The sequence below is a fragment of the Theobroma cacao genome, chromosome 2, assembly GCF_000208745.1.
Source record: "Theobroma cacao cultivar B97-61/B2 chromosome 2, Criollo_cocoa_genome_V2, whole genome shotgun sequence".
NCBI classification, from domain to species: domain Eukaryota; kingdom Viridiplantae; phylum Streptophyta; class Magnoliopsida; order Malvales; family Malvaceae; genus Theobroma; species Theobroma cacao.
Genome location: NC_030851.1, coordinates 21,709,863 through 21,718,853, shown reverse-complemented (window position 1 = coordinate 21,718,853; position 8,991 = coordinate 21,709,863). Strand labels below are relative to the sequence as shown.

General features: G+C 36.8%; 1 long non-coding RNA gene across 1 annotated transcript in view; it reads right to left on the bottom strand.

The window, feature by feature from the left end:
• Window positions 8,614-8,991, bottom strand: part of LOC108660824 — a 1,755-nt gene continuing 1,377 nt past the window's right edge. The window contains exon 3 of the long non-coding RNA XR_001926516.1: window positions 8,614-8,773. This is a non-coding gene — a long non-coding RNA (uncharacterized LOC108660824). The remainder of the gene's footprint in view (window positions 8,774-8,991) is intronic.

Sequence of the window (8,991 nt, the reverse complement as noted above, 5' to 3'; positions counted from 1 at the left end):
TTCGTCTACTCTTTAGCCACTTTATCTGATCGAGAGGCTAGTGGATCAAGAGGTAAAGGTGTTGTTACTTCCTCTTAGAGTAGGCCCTTTGGGTTTGGACGTCCGAGTTCTGCAAGTAGGGGCCACTTGAGAGTATATGCTTTAACACCTCAAGAGGCCCAAACATCCAATGCAATGGTCTCAAGTACTCTTTCTATTTGTGATATGAATGCTGGGGTGTTATTTGATCCTTGTTCTACCTACTTTTTTATTTCTCCATGTTTTGTACCTGATTAGGTAAAGATCGCGTTATGAGAGAAGAACAATTAGTGGTGTCAACCCCTTTAAGGGAGTTATTTGTGGCAGAATAGGAATATAGGTCTTGTGTAGTTCGGGGTCAAGTACAAAGACACTTTGGTAAATCTAGTGCAATTAGGCACCTTAGATTTTGATGTGATCTTCGGAATGGATTGGCTATCGCCCTACCATGCCAGCGTGGACTGTTACCAAAATTGATTAGATTTGACTTTCCAAGCGAGCCATCATTTAATATTCAGAGGGATAGGAACAATGCTCCAACTAATTTGATATCAGTCATGTCTACTAAAAGGCTATTAAGACAGGGTTGTTTAGGTTACTTGGCTATTGTAAGAGATACCTAAGTGAAGGTTGAAGATATAAACCAAGTGTTGGTAGTGAATGAGTTTATAGATGTATTTCTAGATGAACTACCAGGGTTACCTCCTGAGCGGGAGATTGAATTTTGTATAGACTTGATTCCGAGTACCAGACCCATATCCATACCCCCATACCGTATGGCACCGACAAAGCTTAAGGAACTTAAGGATCAACTAGAAGATTTGCTAGATAAAGGCTTCATCCGCCCTAGCATCTCGCCATGGGGAGCACTGGTGCTATTTGTAAAGAAGAAAGATAGGTCACTTAGATTGTGTATTGACTACCGATAACTTAATAAATTGACAGTGAAGAATAAGTATGCCGTTCCAAGAATAGATGATTTATTTGATCAACTACAAGGAGCACAATGTTTCTCTAAGATAGGTTTACGATCTGGGACCATCAGTTAAGGATCAGGAATGAAGACATACCAAAGATCGTATTTCGAACAAGATATGGGCAGTATGAGTTTTTAGTAATGTTATTTCGACTTACGAATGCCCTTACGACATTTATGGATTTGATGAACCAGGTGTTCAAGCCTTATTTGGACAAGTTTTTGGTGGTATTTATTAATGACATCTTGATATACTTGAGGAGCTGAGGGAAGCACAGCAGCACCTTAAGATAGTGCTCCAAACTCTGAGAGAACATCAATTGTATGCCAAGTTCTCCAAGTGTGAGTTTTGGTTTGAAAGTGTTGCATTCTTAGGACATGTGGTCTCTATGGATGGGGTACAAGTCGACCTAAAGAAAGTTGAGGTAGTAGAAAAGTGGCCAAGGCCAACCTCGGTTACAGAGATTAAAAGCTTTTTGGGTTTGGCCAGCTATTATCATCTTTTTCTGAAGGATTTCTCCAAAATAGCCGCTCCTCTGACTAGGTTGACACATAAGGATACAAAATTCAAGTGGTCAGATGCTTGTGAGGATAGCTTTGAAAAGCTTAAGGCTTGTCTCACCACAGCTCTAGTATTAAGCCTACCGCAAGGCAGAAGGGTCATACCGTATTTTGTGATGCATCACGGGTTGGTTTAAGGTGTGTATGAATACAGCATGGGAAGGTGATTGCATATGAATCAAGGCAACTTAAAAGGCATGAGCAAAATTACCCCGCGCACGATTTGGAGATGGCAGCAATCATGTTTGCCTAAAGATTTGGAGCCAATATTTGCATGATGAGACTTGCGAGACATATATAGACCACAAAAGCTTAAAGATGTATCTTAACTTGCGACAACGTAGGTTGATGGAGTTGCTTAAGGATTATGATTGTATTATTCTCTACCATCCCGGTAAGGCAAATTTAGTGACAGATGCCTTAAGTTGAAAACCAATAGGGAGCCTAGCACATATATCTGTAGATAGGAGATCCTTGATTCGAGAGATGCATAGCTTAGGAGATATGGGTGTTTATTTTGAAGTTTCATAGACAAATGTATTTTTAACACATTTTAGAGTTAGACCCATCTTAATAGACTAGATTAGAGAGGCACAAAGTAAAGATGAGTTCGTAACTAAGGCCTTAGAGGACCCTCAGGGAAGAAAAGGAAAAATGTTTACTAAAGGCACAGATGGAGTATTGAGGTATGAAACCAGACTTTATGTGCCTGATAGTGATGGATTGAGGAGAAAAATATTAGAGAAAGTGCATATGGCAGCGTACGTGGTACATCCTAGAGCTATAAAGATGTATCAAGATTTGATAGAGGTATACTGGTGGGAAGGACTTAAGAAAGATGTAGCTGAGTTTGTTTCTAAGTGCCTAGTTTGTCAACAGGTTAAGCCAAAGCACCAAAGGCCCGCAAGACTACTACAGCCATTACCGGTGCCCGAATTGAAGTGGGAGTATGTTGCAATGGACTTTGTAATGGGCTTGCCTTGAACTAGTGGGGGCTATGACTCATTTGGATCATAGTAGACTTGTTAATGAAGTCAGCTCATTTTCTTCCAATTAAAACTACATACGGGGCTGCCCAGTACGCCCGAGTTTATGTGGACGAGATAGTATGACTGCATGGTATCCCCATTTCTATAGTATCTGATAGAGGGACACAGTTCACCAGTAGGTTCTAGGGAAAGTTGTAGGAAGCGTTGGGCACTAAATTAGATTTTAGCATGGCTTTCCACCCTCAGATTGATGGACAGTCTGAACGAACAATACACACACTGGAAGATATGCTAAAGGCATGTGTAATAGACCTTGGGGTCAGGTGGGATCGGTATCTACCCTTAATGAAGTTTGCTTACAACAATAGCTTCCAAGCTAGCAACCAAATGGCACCATTTAAGGCATTATATGGATGGAGGTGCAGGTTACCCATTGGGTGGCTAAAGGTGAGAGAAAGGAAACTCTTGGGGCTAGAGTTGGTGCAAGATGTCACCGAGAAGATACGCATGATTCGTTAGAGGATGTTATCAGCACAAAGTAGACCAAAGTTATATGTTGATAACAAATAGAGAGACTTAAAGTTTCAAGTGGGGGATCATGTAATTTTTAAGGTCTCACCAACAAAAGGGGTAATGAGGTTTGGCAAAAAGGGAAAATTAAGCCCTCGGTATATAAGACCCTTCGAGATCTTAGAAAAGGTTGGAGCAGTAGCATACTGTTTGGTGCTACCACTGGACGTTTCGAATATCCACCTCGTATTTCATGTGTCAATGCTTAGGAAGTATAACCTGAATCCATCTCATGTAATACAATATGAAACCATTCAATTGAGAGATGACTTAATCTATGAAGAACAATCGGTGGCTATCCTTCATAGGCAAGTCAAAAAGCACCGTTCAAAGGATGTACCCTCAGTGAAAGTGTTATGGCGAAACCACACCAGTGAAGAGGTAATGTGGGAAGCTGAAGAGAAGATACGAACAAAGTATCCGCATCTCTTTAATACGTAGAGGTATGCTACCTTATAGTTAGATTTAAATTCGAGGATCAAATTTCTTTTAAAGGGGGAGAATGTGAACCTCGACCTTCACAGACATGTAGCGCAAATAGACACGATGACGTGGATTAAGAGTAGTCTGTCATTTTCTTGGTGGGCTCCTAGAGTGGATTTTTCTAATATTATTAAGGTCTAAGTAGGCCTAAGGAATAAATGAATGATGTATATAATAATGAAATAAATGAAGAAAATAGAAATAATGATAATTCCACAATAGGGGTAAAATGGTCATTTTGGGTCGCAAATCTAAATTTCTAAGTTTGCATGAACTCGAGTACCTCTAATCTACTGTGGACCTTTTCTTAGTATAAAAAGAGAAAAAAGTTTGAGCCAAAGCAAAGAAGGCAAAGTCAACTATGCAATGGCATTTTTGTAAATAGGTGAAACTTTAGTCAACCTTAGGAATAAATATCTAATTTTCCAACAACTTTCTCCTCACTTCCAGTAGCTTCTTCTTCTTCTTCCCATCCCTTCTCTCCATTCCAAACATACCATCTTCCATGGAGGCCACCCTTGAAACCTCCATAACTTTCTCAAATTAACTCTAATTCTCATGCTTTTGTAAACTTTTTCGTAGGATTCTTTGTGTTCTTTCACTTTTTCACCTCAAAGATCCTCAAAAGTCTTCCCTCTGCACTTCTCTCGCTAGTTGAACATTTTAGAGAGAGAGACTCTTCAAATTAGCTTGAGAAAACCCTTAAAAGAATTTTCCCTCTTTAATCCTTACTAAAGGATTCAACTACAAGTTCACCAAGGTGAGTAATGAGTTAGGTTTGATTTTTAAGTTGTTGATGAATGGCCAATAATTAGAATTATGGGTTGTTTTATGTTGAAGGTTATTTATTTATTTCTAGTGTGACTAAAGTAGTGCAAACTAATGACTAGTCAAATGGTAATTGGAAACTAGTTAGGAATAACTAGTAAAGTTTGATTTAGGAAATAGTTTTAGGAATAATATTCATGTAAATTAGGTTGGTTTTGATGCTATTGTGTGTGATAGGCTCCAATGAGTCCCCACATCTCTACTTGGAGCGTTAGTGGAAGTTGGAGTCGATTACAGAATCAACAAGGACATGTGAGTGAACTTGCATTTAAAATTTTTTTGGAAATGCATATGTGTTTTAATGAATCACTTGAAAATTTTATTGTCTTTGCTTTAAATTATACTTGGGAACAAGCCCTTGATGAAATGTTCTTTCATCATGAAATGTGCAATGAAATTAACTCATGTGTTCCTACATTACGCTGATGTGTATGTTATGCATTGAATGGTATTATTGTGTGACAATGGTAATCGTGCGCGTGAAATTGTATTCTCACTGTAGCGAGAAACTCTCAGGTGGTTTTTTACCCTAATTTTCTCTACAGCGAAACTGTATTCTCGCTGCAGCAAGAAACTCTCTATCTTGCTTGTCTTGCTTGGACATTTGTTATTGTTCTCACTCTTCAATTTCATTGTTGTCAAGGATCCTTTAACATTGAGAGATAAAATAATCAAAGTTTGAATTGAAGTTTTTTTACAAGAAATTAAGCTAAATTGCATTTTGTTTTTTACATATGTGCATCATGTTTTCTAAACGTTTCTGTATTGTTTGCTTGTTCCCTTCCTATGTTCACTCATTGGATTTATACTCACTCTTTTCAACTTCATATTTTTCATATTCAGAGGTAGTTAGGACCTAGACTGAGGTGTCCATTTATACTCACCTTTCGGTAGGTACCATGGCATTCAATAGCAGAATTCATTCTCAAAGTCACTCAGCTAGTAGTCAAGGGTCTTTTGCATGTGTACATGTACACTTGATGTAAATTGCTAAGATTTACGTTATAAACAATATATGTATATTTTGGATCGATAATGCCACTATGAGTTGGCAGTTGATGACATTATTTTGGGATGATAACAATGTAAAAATTTAGTTACCATTGTATATTACTGAAATACTTATAGTTGAGAATTACGAAATGTGCTTTTAGGACTGATGATGTACGAATGATAGAATGATGAGCATAATCATATAAAGAGGCTTGCTTGGGCCTAGTGGGCTATGCCCATTGGGCCTATGCGTCGGTCATGGCTCAAGATTTGGGCTCTGACAAATATCAAGCCTATATATATAAATTGCTTACCTCGAAGCTTTTTGTCGGATATCAAACATTATTCAATTTAACATCGATAATCACATGTTCATATATTATATTATGCCATTCACAATGCATATCATGAATGATCAAACATAGTCAATGAATGGTCCTCCTTGGACATGGTAAAATTACCTAGGTGGCTATCTGACAAAGTTAAATTATGCATGGTGCAGAACCAACCAACGGAGTGTCAAATCATGCCTAGGGTCAAAACAGCTAATGAAGAGTCAAATCACACACAACACCGAAGTGATCAACGGAGAATCAAAGTCATCATCTGGAATCACTCCATGGATGGCATCAAAGCACTGTGATAGGAATCACAAGTGAGAATTCGATGATCATCCCTACTTACCACCATCCCTACAAGTGTAGAACATAGTCACAAGGCAAAGACACCACTCAACCTTAAATCAAATCAACATCTGCAATTGACACATCAGACGAGACATAATCAAATCTATAAGCGATCATGCCTTTAAATGCACACTTGTGTTCAAACTATTCACACTAATTAATAATGGCTCAATAACCTTATGTGGTTCAACAATTTAAGCTCAATTAAGCAGGTATATGCACACATCAAATATGTAAGGATAATGCCTTTCAAATAGGCTATCATATATGATTATCCTCAAAGACATAACTAAAGCATAAACATATATCATTCTCATCAATTCACCATGGGTCCAAGGCCTCACATGCTTAGTAACACATCAACAATCTTTATGTGCTTTCACTAATCAGACATATTAAGCATAAGGGTTTTCTTTGAAGCTATCCAGCATGTACTGTTAATCCAAATGCATATCGTGATCACATACACAATAGGGTAGTCTACTCCCTTGTAACGTAGCATAACCAATAGCTCAATATTCATATCATAGCATAAATAAACAATATAGTCTAAGATTCATATGCAATTCAATTCTATTTAATGCCACTATATGGCTCACATCATAACACACAAGCATAATACTTTATATCAAATAATTTATTAGCCTAGGCATACCCATCTGGGCATATACATATCAATTAGGTACCATGGTAGCTCATTTATCATGTGTTATGCATCACATGCATTTTTTAAACATAAAACCACATTCACTGTAATAGGAAAAGGCTACTCCACAGTGAAATCAAGCTTTTCTTGCCTCGAATGAGTCTCCAGATCAACAATGCTTTAACAGCTTCATTTTCCCCTTGTACCAATCAGACTATAAATATTTCTTAGCTTTCAAAAATTTCTAGCATTTCAAACTAGGTTCCATTCAAATACTCATAGTAGAAAAATGTAGGTTTCAAATCCTAACTTCAAAATGCCTAATCCTTACCTTTGGTTTTGGGCTTAACCAATCTCGACTCCAAATTCCCAGCAAAGTCCAAATGGAATATCTCCAAAGCTAGAGCAAATGGGTTTCAAGGTTATAAACCATTTAAATTGCAAATCAATTGGTAAAAGGTTTCATTTGACCTTAATAACAATTTTCCAAGCTTAGATCTACTCTAAATGAGCTCTAAAGGTTGGTTAGAGCTTAGGGTTTCGAAAGGCTAAGAGTGGGGAGGATTTTTCTTTTTGTTTTCAAATGAATGGACCACCTTAAGCCTTTTTTATTTCTGCAATTTCTAATGCATGTATCAATACATTTACTAATGTATCGATACATTCTTTTGAATTTCCCTTATATCTATCTATACATGTGACAATGTATCGATAGAAATACAACAAAATGCTCCCTTTCCAAAATCTATTGATACATTATTGAATGTGTCAATAGAAATTCAACAAAATGTTTCCCCAACTCAAATCTATCAATACATTCTTGTAATGTATGAATAGTTTTTACACAGAATGTCACCTAACATGAATCTATCTGTACATCCTTAAAAGTGTTAATACTTTTCTTATAGAATGTGTCCCTAAAGCTTGTTGCTAAGACTGTACTAATAGATTGATGGATTTATCGAAACATTTGCTCCAGAAACTAGATTTTCAACACTTCTAAGTCCCTATTGCCAAATTCAAAGTTCAAAAATCATTTCTTACTTCACATGCATGTGTCAACTTATTGATTAACTTATCCATAGTCATCCATAATCTATACCAAGGTTAGGGGTGTAACATCTTCCCTTCCTTAAAAAAATTCGGTCCCCAAATTTAACTGAAGTGTAACAAGAATAAGCCATGCTTAAGTTGCTACCATTGCCAATAAAGGCTAATTGGAGAAGTCTATCACAATGTTCATATTCATTGAAATAGGGGTCTTGGACCATACAGAGCTTGTCAAACAGATTTAGGGTCTTTTCCATCAACAAGTTTCATTTCAATTATCCCGTATATTGAAGACTCACCTATCCCTTTACTAGTTAATGATATCCATCAAAATAAAGCATAAGTTAGAACATATGTCACGACCCGATACTCCCCTCGAGCCCGTGACAATCGCCGCGACCTCCTCGTAGACATTCATTACCCGGAGTGCCAACTGGAACCTTTCAAGGCTTTAGTACCATTTTTTTTTTCATTTCCCTTGTGAGTAATCATCGCCAAACCTCGTTTTTAAAGAATTTTAAGCTTTTCCCTTTCAAATCCGTGAAAAAATAATTTTCGCCTCACGAGGGCGTTTTCGGTCATTTTTTCTCGAAATTTTCTGAACCCAACTAAAGATGTAGTAGATGAGTGAAAAACACATATTTCATGATTTAAAATAAATTTGGGTGTCTAAAACATTTATTAAAATTGATATTGCAACTAATTGAATAAAATAAAAATATTCAATAAAATATTCTAATTTCTTGTAAAACAATATTTATAGAGTCATCGGTAAATAATTTTTTTTAATGTAAAACCTAAATAAATTCATACGGACTATAATACAGATAACTGGGATATGAAATTTACTTTACAGTGACTCATGGGCCCACAAGGAACAGAAGTGCACAAAGGCAGTAAACCTACAGTTTTTGGAGTAGTAAAGCCAACTATAATCCTTGAGGATATTTGTAATCCACAGGCTACCTCGGGCCTGAAATGGTTGAAAAGGAAGGTGGTGAGATTATAAAATCCCAGTGAGTAAACAGATACCATCTAAACCATCTAAAGTTGGGTAAATAGAGACAGATAAAACAGTTTAACATACCGAAATTCATCACGTTTCAACTTGTTTAAACCAAATAAAATCAATTCATATAAATCGAGTAATCAACATGGCTTATGAATTTCTTAAAACTTTGGCTCGTGCCA